General features: G+C 34.3%; 1 long non-coding RNA gene across 1 annotated transcript; it reads right to left on the bottom strand.

The window, feature by feature from the left end:
- Window positions 1-9,258: 9,258 nt before the first annotated feature.
- LOC129924828 (uncharacterized) lies at window positions 9,259-12,362 on the bottom strand. Its single transcript, XR_008776761.1, has 3 exons — window positions 12,226-12,362; window positions 11,055-11,222; window positions 9,259-9,572 (listed from the first exon to the last, which is right to left on the bottom strand). It is a non-coding gene; the product is annotated as an uncharacterized LOC129924828 (long non-coding RNA).
- Between the last annotated feature and the right edge of the window lie 244 nt (window positions 12,363-12,606).

The raw sequence follows: 12,606 nt of genomic DNA, 5'->3' as shown, positions 1-12,606 counted from the left end.
TACAACTAATGATTTGGGTTCCACGAGATTGCACATTTAGGGACGGACGTTTCTGTTGTTGTCTCGTGATTTCATTGATGCGAATTTTTGTCTGGACACGCTTGATCTACAATCAAAGCCATGCTATTTATTTATGTTAATTAAGTCTTACATTTGGAAGTGGCAGGCAAGGGGAAAAAATAGTCCAAATTTAATTGATAAGGAAGCAACAGAATCTTTCATTCGATTTGGCACTTTGTTTAGGTCCTTATCTCACATTAATTAAATCAGTACTTACGAAATGTGAGCTGATTCAGTGGCGTCTATGGCGTGAAGGGGTTCAATGAACCCGAGCGTATGACCAATAGGGACCCACACAGGCACTTAAAAAATGTAAACAAAAGGAGTTCGTTGTAAGAATTGAAATGTATCATATTCTTGGACTATTGATATATTTACTTAGCAACCTGTTCATTGTTTTATCAATGTAAGATTTTACTAGCGTTATTTTTTTCTATTCTAGACAATTATTCTTTCAAACATTGCCAATACATGCTTGTTATCTCTTACTTCACACTTTGTTCAGCAGGGCGGTGGCTTCATTCAGGGCCGGATTTAAGGGAAGGCAGGATACGCAAGGAAGGGGCCTACACAAAGGAGATAAAACTATATCCGTCAGAAACGTGTTCGTTTTTTTTTTCTAACATTATTTTTTTCGAAAACTAGTTTCACATCTCTCCCTTTCTCTCTCTCTCTCTCTCTCTCTCTCTCCCTTTCTCTCTCTCTCTCTCTCTCTCTCTCTCTTTATACATATATATATTGTTTCAATTTAGAGTGGTGACCTATAAAAGGGACTAATTCAGCTTATACCACCACTTCAGTCAAGTACAATTTCTTTTCCTTGTTCGAGATAACAAAAAATAAAATTACCAATAGTTGATTACAAAAGTAATGAACTACTTCTTCTAGTACTTCTAGGACTACTACTACTTCTAGGACTACTACTACTTCTAGGACTACTACTTCTAGGACTACTACTACTTCTAGGACTACTACTACTTCTAGGACTACTAGTACTTCTAGGACTACTACTACTTCTAGGACTACTACTACTTCTAGGACTACTACTACTTCTAGGACTACTACTACTTCTAGGACTACTACTACTTCTAGGACTACTACTACTTCTAGGACTTCTAGGACTACTACTACTTCTAGGACTACTACTACTTCTAGGACTACTACTACTTCTAGGACTACTACTACTTCTAGGACTACTACTACTTCTAGGACTACTACTACTTCTAGGACTACTACTTCTTCTAGTACTTCTAGGACTACTACTACTTCTAGGACTACTACTACTTCTAGGACTACTACTACTTCTAGGACTACTACTACTTCTAGGACTACTACTACTTCTAGGACTTCTAGGACTACTACTACTTCTAGTACTTCTAGGACTACTACTACTTCTAGTACTTCTAGGACTACTACTACTTCTAGGACTTCTAGGACTACTACTACTTCTAGGACTACTACTACTTCTAGGACTTCTAGGACTACTACTACTTCTAGGACTACTACTTCTTCTAGTACTTCTAGGACTACTACTACTTCTAGGACTTCTAGGACTACTACTACTTCTAGGACTACTACTACTTCTAGGACTTCTAGGACTACTACTACTTCTAGGACTTCTAGGACTACTAGTACTTCTAGTACTTCTAGGACTACTACTACTTCTAGGACTTCTAGGACTACTACTACTTCTAGTACTACTACTACTTCTAGGACTTCTAGGACTACTACTACTTCTAGGACTACTACTACTTCTAGGACTTCTAGGACTACTAGTACTTCTAGGACTACTACTACTTCTAGGACTTCTAGGACTACTATTACTTCTAGTACTTCTAGGACTACTACTACTTCTAGTACTTCTAGGACTACTACTACTTCTAGTACTTCTAGGACTACTACGACTTCTAGGACTTCTAGGACTACTACTACTTCTAGGACTACTACTACTTCTAGGACTTCTAGGACTACTACTACTTCTAGGACTACTACTACTTCTAGGACTTCTAGGACTACTAGTACTTCTAGTACTTCTAGGACTACTACTACTTCTAGGACTTCTAGGACTACTACTACTTCTAGGACTACTACTACTTCTAGTACTTCTAGGACTACTACTACTTCTAGTACTTCTAGGACTACTAGTACTTCTAGGACTACTAGTACTTCTAGTACTTCTAGGACTACTACTACTTCTAGTACTTCTAGGACTACTAGTACTTCTAGTACTTCTAGGACTACTACTACTTCTAGTACTTCTAGGACTACTAGTACTTCTAGTACTTCTAGGACTACTACTACTTCTAGTACTTCTAGGACTACTAGTACTTCTAGGACTACTACTACTTCTAGTACTTCTAGGACTACTACTACTTCTAGTACTTCTAGGACTACTAGTACTTCTAGTACTTCTAGGACTACTAGTACTTCTAGTACTTCTAGGTCTACCACTAATAATAATCCCATTGATAAGAAGTGAAAACAAAAGTACAGTTCTAATTAATAGCACTCATATCTGCCGTGATTAGGTCAGATCTACCATTGAAACAATACGTGATTAAATGAATCTTTTTTTAGGTAGACGAAAGGAAGAATAAGAAAAAAGCAGTCGAAGAGTTGAGAGAGAGAGAGACAAGGATCTGAAATTAAAGATCAAAATGTCTCAGTCAGATCTCAATTTAAGCAATTAAATCCTCAGCCTCTCCCCACGTGTCAGCCAGCGCCCCGAGCTGAAGAAAGGAAGCACTACTCCGCGCCACTGGGGGCTCCAGTGTCTGACTTCCGGTCTACCAGGACTTTCCACCACCAACCACAGCGTCGTTAAAGACCGATGACGTCAGATCGATAAGAGTCAAGTTGACTGTCTAAGTCACAAACACGTCTAGATTGAAAGGACTCAAAGGATAAACTTCTTTAAGACATTCGGACTGGTACCTCAGACTATAACATCTTCGCGCCTTAGCGTCCTGTGTTGTTTTCAAATGTAATCCCATTTCCTAGATCTTTCTTCCCCTTTCAAATTAGCAGCCTCGAAATAGAACAAAAAAAAGTGTTGGAATTCAATTTTGACTCGTTTTCAAAACGAGGTTAAGATGTCTTAAAAGTAAAACTTTTCGTGGCGAATCGTAAAAAAAAAAATATATGAAAAAAAAAATGGTCGCGTTTATTTCGTAAAGAAACAAAAGTCAGTTTAGGAAGCAACCTGATTTTTGGATGGCTATACTTCTATTATTCTATTGGTAGAATTTTGTTGAGACCAATTGTGTTGGTTTAATTAATAGGCCTACCTGCTGTTTGTCTAATTATGCTTAACACCCACCGCTACCACTACAGGGGAAAAGGACTTTTGAATACTCCCTAAGAAATTATTTTCTTGATAAAAGAGTGAATTGATTGATATAAGCTTCGTTAAAATATCAAGATCGTTTTCCATAGACCGGAAATTGCCGGTACAAAAAAGGATTTAGTAATTCTTAAGAAATAAAAAAAAATGTTTATTTTCATGATTAAGTTAATCACATTAATCTGCTATTCATTGAATATAATTTTTTTTTAAAGATTCAGTTGACATTCAAGCAATGACTCTGTCAGCATTACAAAGCAGGAAGTTAAAAGAAAAAAAAACATGAAGCGATATGGAGAAATGTTCAAGTGATCAAATGGAATCAAAGAAAAAGGAAGATGATTGTGAGAAACTATAGAAGAAAAAAAGCAACTAATGTCACGTATTGGAAGATAACTCTCGCCAACTATTAAATTAAAAATTACTTGGTCCAACAAACGTAGAACTTAGAGACCTGATTGTGTAGTGCTCAACATTGGACACAACTTAGTATATTCCTATTGATTATTCTGACTTACTCAATTAACTTTTGTATTTACAAAGCTTATATCGACCTGCTTTGTCTGTCTGGGACACATTTTGTGAACGTCATTTCTCCCACTTCCCATTCTCGGATCATGGATAAAAATTTTCACAATTTTTACTGCCCCTAATAAAACATGAATCAATCGAAACTTTGACCAATCAGACGTTATTTATTAATAGAAAATAGAATATATAGATATATATATATACTCACAAATGATTTCCTTTCTAACAAAATTCATAGACTTACAAATGTCAACCGCAGAGTCACAACTCACAATACCCTAAACATTCATAGTGTCCTTCTTCCTTTCCTCATTGTCAACTGCAGAGTCACAACTCACAATACCCTAAACATTCATAGTGTCCTTCTTCCTTTCCTCATTATCAACTGCAGAGTCACAACTCACAATACCCTAAACATTCATAGTGTCCTTCTTCCTTTCCTCATTATCAACTGCAGAGTCACAACTCACAATACCCTAAACATTCATAGTGTCCTTCTTCCTTTCCTCATTGTCAACTGCAGAGTCACAACTCACAATACCCTAAACATTCATAGTGTCCTTCTTCCTTTCCTCATTATCAACTGCAGAGTCACAACTCACAATACCCTAAACATTCATAGTGTCCTTCTTCCTTTCCTCATTGTCAACTGCAGAGTCACAACTCACAATACCCTAAACATTCATAGTGTCCTTCTTCCTTTCCTCATTGTCAACTGCAGAGTCACAACTCACAATACCCTAAACATTCATAGTGTCCTTCTTCCTTTCCTCATTGTCAACTGCAGAGTCACAACTCACAATACCCTACACATTCATAGTGTCCTTCTTCCTTTCCTCATTGTCAACTGCAGAGTCACAACTCACAATACCCTAAACATTCATAGTGTCCTTCTTCCTTTCCTCATTATCAACTGCAGAGTCACAACTCACAATACCCTAAACATTCATAGTGTCCTTCTTCCTTTCCTCATTGTCAACTGCAGAGTCACAACTCACAATACCCTACACATTCATAGTGTCCTTCTTCCTTTCCTCATTGTCAACTGCAGAGTCACAACTCACAATACCCTACACATTCATAGTGTCCTTCTTCCTTTCCTCATTGTCAACTGTGTTGCTTGTTGGTCTTTTTTTTTTCAAGGAGTTTTATTTTTTATTTGCTTGCTTCTTTACTTCAGAACTAAACGCTTAACGCTCTGAGTGTCACGACATCACTGGGCCAGTGGTGACTATTTTGGAAATGTTATGACCAATATTAGGCACCCCGATGGACAGTCCGGGTCGGAATGTGTGGACAAGGGAAGAAGAAGGAGGAACAAAAGTAGGAAACTGATGAAAAACTCATACACCGATTTCTTTGACCATCTGGTCAGCCAGGCGTGAGGATATTTTAATAAAAACATCAAGTCTTACTGGCAGAAGAAATGTGGTATTAACTGGAGCGGAGTATTGATAAGGCAGTCATACCCAGGGATTTACTTGGGAGGTTACAGGATGGCAGTGATGAATGGGTGAATGTATGGATAGATAGATAGATAGATAGATAGATAGATAGATAGATAGATAGATAGATAGATTAGATAGAGAGATAGATAGATAGATAGATAGATAGATAGATAGATAGATAGATTAGATAGATAGATAGATAGATAGATAGATAGATAGATTAGATAGATAGATAGATAGATAGATAGATAGATAGATAGATAGATAGATAGATAGATTAGATAGATAGATAGATAGATAGATAGACAGATAGATAGACAGATAGATAGATAGATTAGATAGATAGATAGATAGATAGATAGATAGATAGATAGATAGATAGATAGATAGATAGATAGATAGATAGATAGATAGATAGATAGATAGATAGATAGATTAGATAGATAGATTGATAGATAGATAGATAGATAGATTAGATAGATAGATAGATAGATAGATAGATAGATAGATTAGATAGATAGATAGATAGATTAGATAGATAGATTAGATAGATAGATAGATAGATAGATAGATAGATAGATAGATAGATAGATAGATTAGATAGATAGATTAGATAGATAGATAGATAGATAGATAGATAGATAGATAGATAGATAGATAGATTAGATAGATAGATAGATAGATAGATAGATAGATAGATAGATAGATAGATAGATTGATAAATTAGATAGATAGATAGATCGATAGATAGATAGATAGATAGATAGATAGATAGATAGATAGATAGATAGATAGATAGATTAGATAGATAGATAGATAGATTAGATAGATAGATAGATAGATTAGATAGATAGATAGATAGATTAGATAGATAGATAGATAGATAGATAGATAGATAGATTAGATAGATAGATAGATAGATAGATAGATAGATAGATAGATAGATAGATAGATAGATAGATAGATTAGATAGATAGATAGATAGATTAGATAGATAGATAGATAGATAGATAGATAGATAGATAGATAGATTAGATAGATAGATAGATAGATAGATAGATAGATAGATAGATAGATTAGATAGATAGATAGATAGATAGATTAGATAGATAGATAGATTAGATAGATAGATAGATAGATAGATAGATAGATAGATAGATAGATAGATAGATAGATAGATAGATAGATAGATTAGATAGATAGATAGATAGATAGATAGATAGATAGATAGATAGATTGATAGATAGATAGATAGATATATAGATAGATAGATAGATAGATTAGATAGATAGATAGATAGATAGATAGATAGATAGATAGATAGATAGATAGATAGATAGATAGATTAGATATAGATAGATAGATAGATAGATAGATAGATAGATAGATAGATAGATTAGATAGATTAGATAGATAGATAGATTAGATAGATAGATAGATAGATAGATAGATAGATAGATAGATAGATAGATAGATAGATAGATAGATAGATAGATAGATAGATAGATTAGATAGATAGATAGATTAGATAGATTAGATAGATAGATAGATTAGATAGATAGATAGATAGATAGATAGATAGATAGATAGATAGATAGATTAGATAGATAGATAGATAGATAGATAGATAGATAGATAGATAGATAGATAGATAGATAGATAGATAGATAGATAGATTAGATAGATAGATAGATAGATTAGATAGATAGATAGATAGATAGATAGATAGATAGATAGATAGATAGATAGATAGATAGATTAGATAGATAGATAGATAGATTAGATAGATAGATACATAGATACATAGATAGATTAGATAGATAGATAGATAGATAGATAGATAGATAGATAGATAGATAGATAGATAGATAGATAGATTAGATAGATAGATAGATAGATAGATAGATTAGATAGATAGATAGATAGATAGATAGATAGATAGATAGATAGATAGATAGATTAGATAGATAGATAGATAGATAGATAGATAGATAGATAGATAGATAGATAGATAGATAGATTAGATAGATAGATAGATAGATAGATTAGATAGATAGATAGATAGATAGATAGATAGATAGATAGATAGATAGATAGATAGATAGATAGATTAGATAGATAGATTAGATAGATTAGATAGATTAGATAGATAGATAGATAGATAGATAGATAGATAGATAGATTAGATAGATAGATAGATAGATTAGATAGATAGATAGATAGATAGATAGATAGATAGATTAGATAGATAGATAGATAGATAGATAGATAGATAGATAGATAGATAGATAGATAGATAGATAGATAGATTAGATAGATAGATTAGATAGATTAGATAGATAGATTAGATAGATAGATAGATAGATAGATAGATAGATAGATAGATAGATAGATAGATTAGATAGATAGATAGATAGATAGATAGATAGATAGATTAGATATAGATAGATAGATAGATAGATAGATAGATAGATAGATAGATAGATTAGATAGATAGATAGATAGATAGATAGATAGATAGATAGATAGATAGATAGATAGATAGATAGATTAGATAGATAGATAGATAGATAGATAGATAGATAGATTAGATAGATAGATAGATAGATAGATAGATAGATAGATAGATAGATAGATAGATATTAAGGCAGGCAGAGATGGAGAAAAAGATAAATTAATATATATAAATACAGTGTTTTTTAGTAAAACAAATTATTTGCCGGTACTCAGTGATGGCTTGCCTACCTTTTAACTACTAATAAAATAATAATAAACGTTAAAATACAACAAAAATAATCATTTTCCCCCACATTGAAAAAGGTGCCGGTACGCCGTACCGGTGCGTATCGTCACAAAAAAGCGCTGTGTATATATCTAGACGAAATACCGATAATCAAATACAAAGGTTTAATATAAAGCTTGCGTTTTTTCGCGAATTGCGGTGTTCAGGCTGCGAATCTGTCAAACAGTGTTGTGCAAGCACCTCAGAAGTATAAGAATGCTGTGTACGAAATTTAATGCGAATTGAATGAGATCTCTTGATATATAAATGAATCGATGAGTTGTATTTTGTAATTATATATTCATACACATGTCAAAACTGACTGATTAATTTAGACTTACTTGACCTCATTCAATCTCACCTGTGTATTGAGATAATCAAAGATGGGTGTGGTTCTTCCCTATCGCTTCTAGATTTACAAGCTCATTCAGAAACGAGCCATATCTCTATTTCAAAACGATTGATTCTTTTCTGAATTTCATTGTTTAAGGAGGAATTATAACAATATGTAATTCAGATAAATTGAAATTGAAAGTCTATTGGTTTGTTTTTTCTTTATAAAGTTCATAACTTATTAAATTGCTGAAGAAATTTTTTTTTAATAGAGTATAAAAACTATGTGAAGGCCTAACACAAAGTCAATTATGCGAGTTATTTTTACTTTACCGCGTGATTTGAGAGGCAAAAACAACAACACTAACACAATTAGTACACATACACACACACACACACACACATATAGTAACAGAAATCTACTGAGCCAGTGACATCTGACACAAACACGCGCATGTGCACACATACACACACACATATATAATCGTTGCTCCAATTATCTTGTCTCGGTTGATGCACACGCCACGGAAATGTTACAAGTCTAAATGGAGATCACTTCTCAGATGGGCTTGATGTCTGACTTCTTGAGAAGCATTGATTTCCTAATTAAGTGCCAACACAGAGACATGCTGCTTGTAAACAAACAAAACAAAAAGACAACATTGGCAACTGTGTTCTCTTTCTTCTCACACAAGACAAAAACATTTTGAAGACGCCTCTTTAAGTCTCTGTGATTTAATGTAAGATTTTAATACAGGGAAACCAGAGCAGATAGTAACAGAAAACACAGTGTGATAAATTGTTTATCTCAAAATAGTTGTAGGCCTACTTGATCTATTCAATTTGTATTACCTGAAATCTAAATGTCAGTGCACTAACAGTTAATTTTCTTCTTCTAGAATCTATCTCGTCATCCACTTGGAAGGGTCTAGTGGATGACAATGTTGATTCTTGCGGAACTTCAAAACATCCCCTGCTCTCTACTGCTGTGCTTGTTGAGGATTTGTCTCTGTCTAATTCGTGATTTCATCCATATATGTTTGTCCGCCTCGATTCTCCCGCCTGGCACTGTCAGCTGTAAGATCGACACGAAAGACTTACATTTTAGGGCGCTTCGATGCAATTTAAGCATCAATTCTATTGACGCTATTGATAAAATTATAACAAGTCGTCTTCCTCACCGATGCCAAAACAGCCCTCCTACAAATTATAAGAGAACTCTGACGCATTTTACACAGCTTATATCTACTCACTCTGTCCGTCTGTCTGTCTGGTAACAAAAAGTGTGTGTATGATATTTCTCTCCCACACCCTGTCTCGGAACAAGCTGAAAATTTTCACAATTTTTTCTTTTACCTGAAAATACAAGAATCAATTTTTTTAAAATTAACCAATTAGTTAATTAACTATTGGTAATTAATTATCTTGTTTGGTATCTCGAACAAGGGAAACAAATTGTACCTGACTGAACTTAGTGGTATAAGCTGAATTAGTCCCCTTTATAGGTTACTGCTAGAAAGTAAGTTTGGGACAAACAATAGGTAACTATAGAATCCTCTGACTTCATAAGCTCTACACCAGCATACAGTGGTTAGAACGTTGTTTGAGGAGGCTTGAGGCATGAGTTCGAATTCAGGTCGTTCCACCCCCCCCCCCACACACACTTTTTTTTTATAAATCCTTTTAAAAAGCGATTATGGTAAATATCATTCTCTCCAACCCATCCCCCCCCCCCCCCCCCCAGATTTTCCTAACTGGTCTAGATAAGTGATAGGAGTCCAGATGAGTGATTCATAGACCTATATATATAGATTTATTTATTTATTTATTTATGTACGTAAACTCTTTTTCAAGCTCTAAGGGGAGTCGCCCCAATCAATCGTTTCTGTCTTAGAAAAGTAATGATCTTTAGTTTTCAAAGTTTAGAAATAATGCAAAATCATTTCTCGGATATTGACGCAAATATATGAAACAAAGCCATTTCCTGTTTATTTCCATTGAGATAATGTTTCAAAAATCCTAGATCGAAATAATTCGTGTTGATTTAAATCATCTTATTTACATTTAAATAGATTGATTACCTAAATCTTTATAGATTATGTATCTAAAAATTACAAAATAATAATTATGAGACAAGAGTAGGCCTACTCTTACTTTTTATGTTCAATTACTAGATCTAGATCTAAAAATTAAATTATATAATACATAGGTTAGGGTTGAAAAAAAAAACAACTTTACTTCTTTTAACAACTTTACAAAACAACGCCTTCATCCAACTTTCTAAAAAATTCTCATATTTTTTGTAGTGTTAAAAAATCTCCATGTCCAGTCTAGTATACTATATAGATCTAAGTCTATGGTCTAAATCTATTACAAGCTTAATGACATGACTGATCCAAATTGATACAATTACACTTCGTAGAAGCTTTGTTGTTGTTTTTTTTTTTAAGTATTTTTTATGTTTTCTTTTATTTTTTGTGTTTGTGTTCTATAAACAACTCAGGACAGCCCTTAGAAAGAAAGAGACACAAATACACTGAGACAGCGCTACATTTACCTTCCCAGATCCCTTAGTCTGTTAAACCGCTGGTGTACCACACAAGATCTGCTGACTGTCTTTCTCCATTCCTCTCTGGCTTTTGTCTGTCCATTTTTTAATATTGTCTTCCTATAGCTTTCTCTGTCTGCCTCTTATTCTTTTTCCTGGTTTTGTTGACTTTGTTCCCTGAAGGAAGGTCTTTGAAAGGGTCTTGTGAACTGTCCAGAGAATTTAAGTTTATGTTTTATGACCGTAGTTAGCGGGTAATAGTAGAGTCCAATTGCTGACACACAAATACACTGAGACACAAATACACTGAGACACAAATACACTGAGACACAAATACATTGAGACACAAATACACTGAGACCAAATACACTGAGACACAAATAAACTGAGACACAAATACACCGAGATACAAAATACACTGAGACACAAATACACTGAGACACAAATACACTGAGACACATGTATGCACAGAGTGAAATAACATGTGAAGACAAGTAGTCTTGAGAAATTGTCAGGAAAACACTTTAAAGTTTCCCCCAGAGGACGAGAAAGATTTGAAAGACCCTATGTGTCTTTGTGTCTATGTGTCTTTGTCACTTAGCGAAAATAAATGATATACTTAATTCAGTTATTCGTTAACGCCTTTCAAAAGTAGCGTTCTGTGACTTGTATCAGAATCTTTCTGAGTAGACCTATACCAAGGGTTGTCTTTGATATTTTATGGCAGCTCTAATTCGACCTAGATAAAAATACGTTTTATTGTTATTCCTTAACCTCACAAGTCGTTTTCCAAGTGTAAAAAAAAAGGAGTAAAATACCCATTTCAGACCCTTCGATCGATTGGTCCACTGTTAACAAGGGTATCACGTGGCCAGCATAACGACCAACCACCCTAACTTTCCCCAACTAAGGTCCGGTATCCATTAGCGTTGGGTGAACTCAGTGACGCCCTAAAAATCCCGGAATTCCAAATCTTAGTCTTCATAGAAATTCGAACCTGAGATCTGTTGGCGGATATATTATATATTTATTTCAGGCAAAGTCAGAATGGATTTCTTCATTTGCTACTTTGCATGGAATGTCTAGGTATTCTATAGAATGACTTCATTTTGCACTTTGCCGGCAACATATATATATATAATTTTAGTACTACATGTAAATCAAATTAAATGTTAATTACAAAGCTAACTAGATGTTGTATCCATCTAGCGAGAGATCCAGCTCATTCGCTAAAACAATGAAATGGAATTGAGAGCCGCAGATCGGACATGCTTCTGAGATGTTCACGCGCGGTCATAATCTCACGTTAGTTTGGCGAGAACTCGCTGTCTGAAGAAAAAAAATGTGCACCCCTCCCTACCCTTCTCCTTTCTCTTTCAAGTTGCTGTCCCAAACTTCAAAAGCAGGCAGCCGCAAAAGATAAAAAGACTTGGCTCAAGATAGATCGGCGCGGCCTTTCACTTGGAGTGATTACCGACTTCATGAGGAGGAGGAGGGAATGCAGAGTGCATAGGGTGCCAGAGATGGGTGTGAACACGAGAAGAGGAGGAGCATCATCTTC

This window comes from Biomphalaria glabrata, chromosome 2 (assembly GCF_947242115.1).
Source record: "Biomphalaria glabrata chromosome 2, xgBioGlab47.1, whole genome shotgun sequence".
Lineage (NCBI taxonomy): Eukaryota > Metazoa > Mollusca > Gastropoda > Planorbidae > Biomphalaria > Biomphalaria glabrata.
This window is presented reverse-complemented; position numbering and strand designations above follow the sequence as displayed.